We start from the raw sequence: 8,479 nt of genomic DNA on the forward strand, positions 1-8,479 counted from the left end.
TTTAAAAGGAAGAACCTAAGTCTCTAAAAAATCACAGCAGAATGTAAACTCTAAAATGAAAGCATGTATTACATGCGTCGGGGGAGGAAATGAACAAGCAAAAGGAAAAAAAATAGAAATCTGGGGCCAAAAACAAACCACCTTTTTTACTTTCAATAGTCCACAGACAAGCATCAAATGTGGCAGAAATAAGACTCAAAGTATACCTTGAACACTGGTTTTATATTAATACATTAATCCTGGCAGTTTTTACCTGGAACAAGGAAAAATACATGATTTAGGAACTTCCAAGGTATATTCCTAAACCAATTTTGGTTACCACAAATCAAAAGAGAAAAAAGTTATTTTATATACCTATGTATCAAGAGCAACAGTGAATTTTCCCCTTAAATTCCCCAGGTCTACAATGACAGGTGCCCTGACTTAGAACAGTTATTGTTCTAAGCCCTGGGGGAGGTAGCAAACAACTCAAAATCCCTGTCCTCATAGAACTTCCAGTGAGGAGGAGACAGACGACAAACAGTAAGTGCTGCAGAAAAACAAAGCAGTGAGTAAGAAGGATAGGTTGAAGGGGCAGAGTACTTCTCATGGGTGATCACCAAAAAGTCTTTCTGATAAGTTACATCTGAACAAAGACCTAAAGGAAATGTGAAAGCAAGCCACACAGATTTCTGCGAGAAGAGCAAAGGCTCGCAGGTGGAGTGTGCCTGACCTTATCAAGAAAGATCAATAAGAATAGCGTGACTGAAACAGAAGAAGCAAGGAGAGTATTAGAAATGAAGTTAAAGAGGTAAGGGAGAGAAGACACATCATGTAGGATATTAAAGGTAGACCACAGTCTTGGTTTGCTCAAGATAGTCCCGGTTTATGCCTGTCGTTCTGCCATTGCTATTAATAGCACCACCTTTCATGCTCAAAAGTGTCCTGACTTGGACCATAAATTTTATGGTCACTCTCTATATAGGTGACTATAAAAAGTTTTTACTCTAAGTGAGATGGGGAACCACGGGAAAGTTGTGAGCAAATAAGTTTTAAAAGGATCATCCTGGGGCTTCCCTGATGGGCGCAGGGGTTGAGAGTCCGGCTGCCGATGCAGGGGACGCGGGTTCGTGCCCCGGTCCGGGAAGATCCCACATGCCGCGGAGCGGCTGGGTCCGTGAGCCATGGCCGCTGAGCCTGCGCGTCCGGAGCCAGTGCTCCGCAACGGGAGAGGCCACAACAGTGAGAGGCCCGCGTACCGCAAAAAAAAAAAAAAAAAAAGGATCATCCTGGCTATTTTATGGAGGAAAAACCGTAGAGGGGCAAGGGTAGCAGCAGAGGCCCCAGTTAGCAGACTACTGCAGTAACACGAGCAAAGGATTAACACTTGATGGAAACGTTGAAAAGTGGTCAGATTCTGAAGTCAGAGATGACAAGACTTGCTAATGTACTGAGTGTGGGATTGGAAGAAAGAGGAGCCAAGAATTACTCCAAAATTTCTGGCCTAAAAGCATCAAAAGGAAGAATGGAGGTACTAGTGAGATAGGAAAGTTTTGGGGGCATCGAATGGAATCAGCAGTTTGGTTCTGGACTTGGTCCAGAACTTGCCCATTAGGTACTTAAACGTAGGCACCTGGATACAGAGTCTGCAGCTCAGTGGAGGCGCCTGTGCTGGAGAAATAAGTATGGGAATCATCAACCTATAAAGGGTGCAGGATGAAGTATAAAACTATATACTTATTCTACAGCAATAAAATGTTTCTTTTCGGGCTTCCCTGGTGGCGCAGTGGTTGAGAGTCCGCCTGCCGATGCAGGGGACACGGGTTCGTGCCCGGTCCGGGAAGATCCCACATGCCGCGGAGTGGCTGGGCCCGTGAGCCATGGCTGGCCACTGAGCCTGCGCGTCTGGAGCCTGTGCTCCGCAACGGGAGAGGCCACAGCAGCGAGAGGCCCGCGTACAGCAAAAAAAAAAAAAAAAAAAAAAAAAAAAGTTTCTTTTCATAACTAAGTCCTGAAACAGTAACAACAACACAATTCAAAGAAGTGCTACAAATGCCCTATGGAGAAACAAATTATACAAATTACACAAACACTGACGGCGGCAGTTTTCAACAGTTTCCCATAGCTCTACATAGGACGGGTACATGATATCTTCTCATGGATACTCAAATTCTTATGAAATCCAACAACTAATGGTGCAGAGAAGTATATTACCACAATAATCCCTCATCATGACAGCTATTTAAGTTTCTCATTACACGGGCGCGGGGGGGGGAGGCTTCTTTCTGTAAAAGTACAGTGTATCAAAATTCTCAGAATGATGTTTTACAGGAATAAGTGGAGCCTATTCTAATTCTTTAAGTCATCTGCAAAAAAAAATATTTTAACAGTCTCTAGCAACAAAGTACTGTGACACTGCACAGCCTAATACCTACATACTCGTGTATTTCAACTGAATACACTGATCTGGAGCCTACCAATAGATAAAAGATAAAAACGAATCTAGATGAAAACTAGTAACTCTTACTTTTTCTGAACATGAATTTAAAAGTGTAAAACAGCAATTCAAGTATATATACCCCTAAATTTTAGTTTCTTCACACACGTGAAAATCTTTACAGTGTATTCCGATCCTATTCTGAAGAGATTAACACCCTAATCATGTCGCAAGGCATTTCACCCGGTAACTTGGTGATTTACAAACTCCGTTCATACCCCAAGAGACAATAACAGCAGGCTAGTTACAAAACAATCTTACACTAAATGCGTGAAGACTTCAGTCCCAAACGTTCCAGAAAAACAAACAAACTTGGAATCCAAAATTTCACATTATTTTATACACAATACATCTCCTGAGTTCAAACTTTGTCAGGAGTAATTACAACCCACATTTAAAATGTACCGTAAGAAGCTGTAAAACAATTTCTCACCTTTGGGTTTTTTGGGGGGGTTTTTTTGTAACTCGAATAGTATGTATTCCTAAACCGTAATCTTGGGGTCTGGGCTAGAAAGCTTCCAACCAAGAAATCAATAGGGTTCAGCTGGCAAATCGAGCAAAAATTCCAAGGACTGGCTTTTCAGGGAGTCTAACAACGTGCATAATTCACAAGTCTCGGCTGCTTCATCTCCAGAAAGACCCCAAACGCAAAGCTTCTCCTCCACCTCCGCTGGGCCCCAAGAGTTCAAAAATTCTAGACTAAGCAGTCCAGCAAAGAGGAGAAAGCAGCAGCCTTTTGGGGAGAAGGAGGTGCGAACCTCTCAGCCGGCTGGGCGGGAAGGGGGGGCTGGGGAGCAGGCGTGGATTTCGCGGCACTTACAGATCAGTCAGCACCATGAGCTCCGAGTAGGCCCGGTGCAGCAGAAATTCGATGAGGGTGCTTAGCCGGTAGCCAGGGCTAGCCGCCGCCGCAGCGGCCGCCGCCACGGCGGCTCCCGGAGGAGGAGGCGCCGGGGCTGACGCGGGGCCGCTGCTGCCCCCTCCGCCGCCTCCGGGCGGGACCAGCTGGTTCTCCAGCTGCACTGGGGCCATCGCGGCGCAGAACCGGGCTTGGCGCAGCGGCACAAGATGCGGACCTCGAGTCTCCCTCCCGGGCGCTCGGTCACCGCGCCGATGTGGGCGCGGGCGGAGTCGCCGCCGCCGCCGCCGCCGCCGCCGCCGCCGCCGCCGCCGCCGCCGCTTACTACCGCCAGGCCGCCTCTGAACAGGAAGCCGTGCGCCGGCCGCGGAGGCCCGCCCCCATGTAGCGACAAGCCCGCCGGCTCCAGGGACTGGAGCAAGGGGCGGGGGGGGAGGGGGCGGGGGGGGAGGAGGGAGGGCGGGGAAGCGGGGCGGGCGCCGCAGAAAAGCTGCGCTCCCGCAACCGATCAGATGCAGCTCCGCCAGGCAGCCGCAGCATCCATGTTGTTGACTGCCCAAAGCGGAAGTTGTTAGGCAGTACTGAAAGGGAGCCAAAGGGGAACTTCCGACAGCAACCTGTGCCTTTTCTCCCTGCTGTTGGGCGCCCGGACGCTGGGGGGCGCGTGGGAGTGGGGCGGGGCCGGCGCGCTGGCGGGAAAAGCGGAAGCGGGGGCCGGGCGCTCCCGGAAGTGGATGTGAGGGCGGGGCCGGTGCGAACGTCAGCAGTTGCCGCGCCCTTGCCCTCTCCGCCCTCTGGGATTTAAAAGCCTCCAATTTGCGCTGAGGTGTCGGTCAACGCTCCCCAGGTGGGTGCAACACGATCGGGAGGCCACCCTATCCCAGATGTTTGTGACTTGTGGTTCTGGACTCACAAATTGTTGCGGCTGCGTGCTTCTGACTTCTCAGATCTTTGCCCCGCCCACAGTCTGCCCATGCGCCTTTCGTGGGATAGAAGACGTTTCCGTCATTTTTTTTTTTTTAAACTGTGGGAAAAGATTCGAGAAAATCTGATTAGGGGTAGGAGCAGGGCCACTGGCAGAATAACCTCACTTTAACGGAGTTGAATATATGCTGAGTTCTTTACCGACCCCCAAATCCTGGCAGTTCTACCACGGAAACAGCCCTTAAATCCTCTACCGCTGATTCTCCCACTTGGTTCTTGTCCCTGCCCTTGAAGTAGCCGCCCTGCCTTCCAAGGACTTTCAGTTCATCTTCTGTGCCCTACTGCCACTTTTTCTCCCCTCATAATTCACGTTTAATAATTTTGCTTCCTGCGTTAAAGCGGCGATTCTCAACCTTGCCTGCACGTTGGAATCTTGGGCGGTGGAGGGGTGGGTGGCTTTAAAAAATATTTATGCCACCCCTACCCCCAATACATTCGACTTTAATTGGTCTGGGCTTTAGGATTTTTAAAAGCTTCCTAAGTGATTTTAACGTGCAACCGTTTAAAAGCGTCAATTGCTGCGACCCTTTTCAAACATCTATTTGCAGATTCTTATCTGTAACTCTTAGGTGTAAGAGATGCACATGCTGTTCCCTAAGGTTAAAATACTCTCATTCTTGTCCACTTGTGTAATTCTTAGTCGTTCTTGAAGACCATTCACCTGTCTTTTGAGGGTGTAACTTTTGGAGTGTAATTAATCACTTGCTCCCTCTTTTGTGATCCTAAAGCACATTTACACAAACAATACCATCATAGTACTCAGCAAAAGACATTAGATTACTTACACTCCCACCCCCACACACACAGGTACAGTTGCTGGAGGGCAGATAACCTCCCTAAGATTCATCCCTATGCTGCTACCTCAGGAAACAAACACATTGTTTCTAAGTTAGTTAGAATGTTACCTTTTTTTTTGCAGTTGTTTTGATTTGTTTTACTGAAGGTTCTTTTTCCTCTTCTGAAAACTATTGACTTCACTTAAAACGCCGCGGTGGTCACATACACACAAGATGTACAAGATGGTCCTTAAGGTCTTTTCTAATACTCACATTCTGATTCTGTGTGATGTTGATGGGATTTTAACTCTGCCTTATTGCATTTATTAAACACAGTTATACACCATGCCTCTTGGTATTCATTCTATTTGGCAGTAAGATTCTACCTAGAGAAATTACAACCAATTTGCAAATAAAAAAAAGTAATGGGTGGATGGGGGTTGTTTTAGAAAAGAGGAATTTTCACCGGCATCCATCGGGTTAGATATTAATGAAATTTCTGTGAGTCTGAATACGTATCTTTAAAAATTGAAAAGTACTGGTTATTAAAAACGATATTCTAATGGAAAATAGGGTGAAAATACAAGAATAGAACTGTGAGACTTGATGTGCTTGAATTGTTGGAGATCGGGAGGTAATTTAAATGAAAACAAAGTTATAGCGCACCTCCCAACCTGATAGTACAGACAATTAAGCAAATGTAGGAACTGCTAATCGAAAAAATGAATAAGGAAGGAGAGAAAATGTTAGCATGTTTGGCTGAGTTTCTAAAGGAATGGCTCATACCCAAACTTTTGGAAATAGTGTAATTTGTCATTTTAAAGCCTACAGTACAATGTTTGGCACTGTAGCATAAATACCTAATTTTTCATTCCCACTCTTCAATTGTTGCTCTATTTGGTCATCACCAGATTCTATCACACCTGAGATAATTTCAGAACTAGCAGCATATTTCCTCAGCTCCTAAATCAACCTAACACTTTAGATCTTTCATGAAGTCAATCTGATTTTAATGAGGAACAATTTGACTGCAAAATATGGGGAAAAAAGAACATTTCCTTATAAGCCCTTTTGATGGAACATTGAAAATTTGATACATATACAGTTGACCCTTGAACAACTTGGGGGTTAGGGACACAGACCCTCCTTGCTGTCAAAAATCCATGTATAATTTATAGTTGGCCCGCCCTAACTGGAATTTCTCCTTATCTGCTGTTCTGCGATTTTCAACCAACCTCGGATCATGTAGTAACATTTACTGAAAAAAAAAAATCTGCATATAAGTGGACCCATGCACTTCAAACCCATGTTGTTCAAGGGTCAAATGTAGTTTCCTTTTGAAACATACAGCTGCCCCTCAGACACAAAAGTCTGGGAAAGGAAATGAAAAGTATTTTTTCTTTCTTTTTTTTATGATATTACAATCAATTCCTCCAAAATGGAGAGCAAAAGCAGTAACTGCTTTCATTTAAGAGATGCTCCTTTCATAGTGAAGTTGAGGGAAGGAACTCACTGTGAGTATGGTCTGACCAACCTAGAAAAAATGAGAACACTTGGATGGCTTTGCATATAGAAGAAAACCCAAACTTCTTAGTGTGGTCTCTAAAGCCATTAACACAGTGGTCCTTGCCTGCTTCTCCACCTCCATCTCCTGCCACTCTTTCCTTCATTCACTTCACTGTAACTTCACTGGATCAAGTACATGCCATTCCCTAAGGTGTTAGGGCTTGTCTACTGTTCCAGATACCTGAAACACTGGTATCCCAGCTCTTCACGTGGCTGGCTTCTCATCCTTCCAGTATCAGCTTAAATGAGAAAATCCTCAGAGAGGCCTCTCCTGACTCTATGATACTAGGCAGGTACAAGGAAGTTCATCGCAACGTTGTTTGTAGAAGCAAAAAAATAAGAAGAATCTCAACTGTCTCTCAGTAGGAGAATGGATACATAAATTACTGTATTTCTACATACCTCTGTAATTGAATAAATTAGACCTACATGTACCAACATGGAGACACCTCAAAAACAATATGGAATGAAAAAAACCCCATCTTTTTGATACCATTCCTATTTTTAAAGCACACAAAATACTCTATAATTTAATATATCGTAGACAAAGTAAAAAATGTAAATGAGGATAATAGACACCACCTTCAGGATAGTAGTTACTTCTAAGGAACGGTTAGGGATGAGGTGATGCTTTTTATTGGTTATTAGCTATTAGTTATATCTAATGGGTTTCTTGAAGAACAACCTGAAGGAAATGTGACAATATTAATATATGTTAAATCTGGGGATAGAGATATGATTGTTAATATATTCTGCACTTTTCAATACTTTTGAAATATTTCATAATTTTTAAATTTTCTATTAGTATTATTTACACAAGCTGCCATAACGAACACCCCACCAAATCTCAGTAACTTAGCACAGAAAGGGTTCATTTCTTGTGCTCACAAAGTTCAGTAAAGATGTACCTGATGGAGAGGCTCTCCTGTAAGTAATAACCTACAGATACAGTCTCTTTTCATCTTGGGAAGCCATCGCTCTAACCTGGAGATTTTTTTTTTTTTTATATATCCACCCACATTCCATCAGCCAGAATTCGCCACATGGCTTGTTTAAAAGGCCAGGGAGCTGGGAAGTATAGTCTTCCTGTGTGCCTAGGAAGAAAATGAAATGGTTTGGTGAACAAATAACATTGTTTTTACCACAATATTAAGGTAGTCTTTTTTTCTTAGAGCACAGCATCTGAAATCAGACCACTTAGAAAAAGATCCTAGCTCAACCACTTATGATCTTAATGCTTTCCAGGAAGTTACTTCATTTCTCTGGGTTTCTCAGTTTGCTCATCTGTAATAATAGTATTTACCTCAAAGGATGATTATGAAAACTAAATGATGTTTATTCTTTCTTTAATTTTACTGAAATATAGTTGATTTACAATGTTGTGTTCAATTTCTGCCATACAACAAAGTGACTCAGTTATACACACATATATTCTTTTTTTTTTTTTTTTTTTCCGTACGCGGGCCTCTCACTGTTGTGGTCTCTCCCGTTGCGGAGCACAGGCTCCAGACGCGCAGGCTAAGTGGCCATGGCTCACGGGCCCAGCCGCTCCACGGCATGTGGGATCTTCCCAGACCGGGACACGAACCCGTGTCCCCTGCATCGGCAGGCAGACTCTCAACCACTGCGCCACCAGGGAAGCCCACACATATATTCTTTTTCATATTCTTTTCCATTATGGTTTATCACAGGATATTGAATATAGTTCCCTGTACTATACAGTAGGGCCTTGGTGTTTATTCATCCTATATATAATAGTTTGCATCTGCTAATCCCAAACTCCCAAACCCTCCCTCCCCCATGTCCCCCACACCACAA

This window comes from Grampus griseus (genome assembly GCF_964374135.1).
Source record: "Grampus griseus genome assembly, chromosome: X".
Classification (NCBI taxonomy): Eukaryota; Metazoa; Chordata; class Mammalia; order Artiodactyla; family Delphinidae; genus Grampus; species Grampus griseus.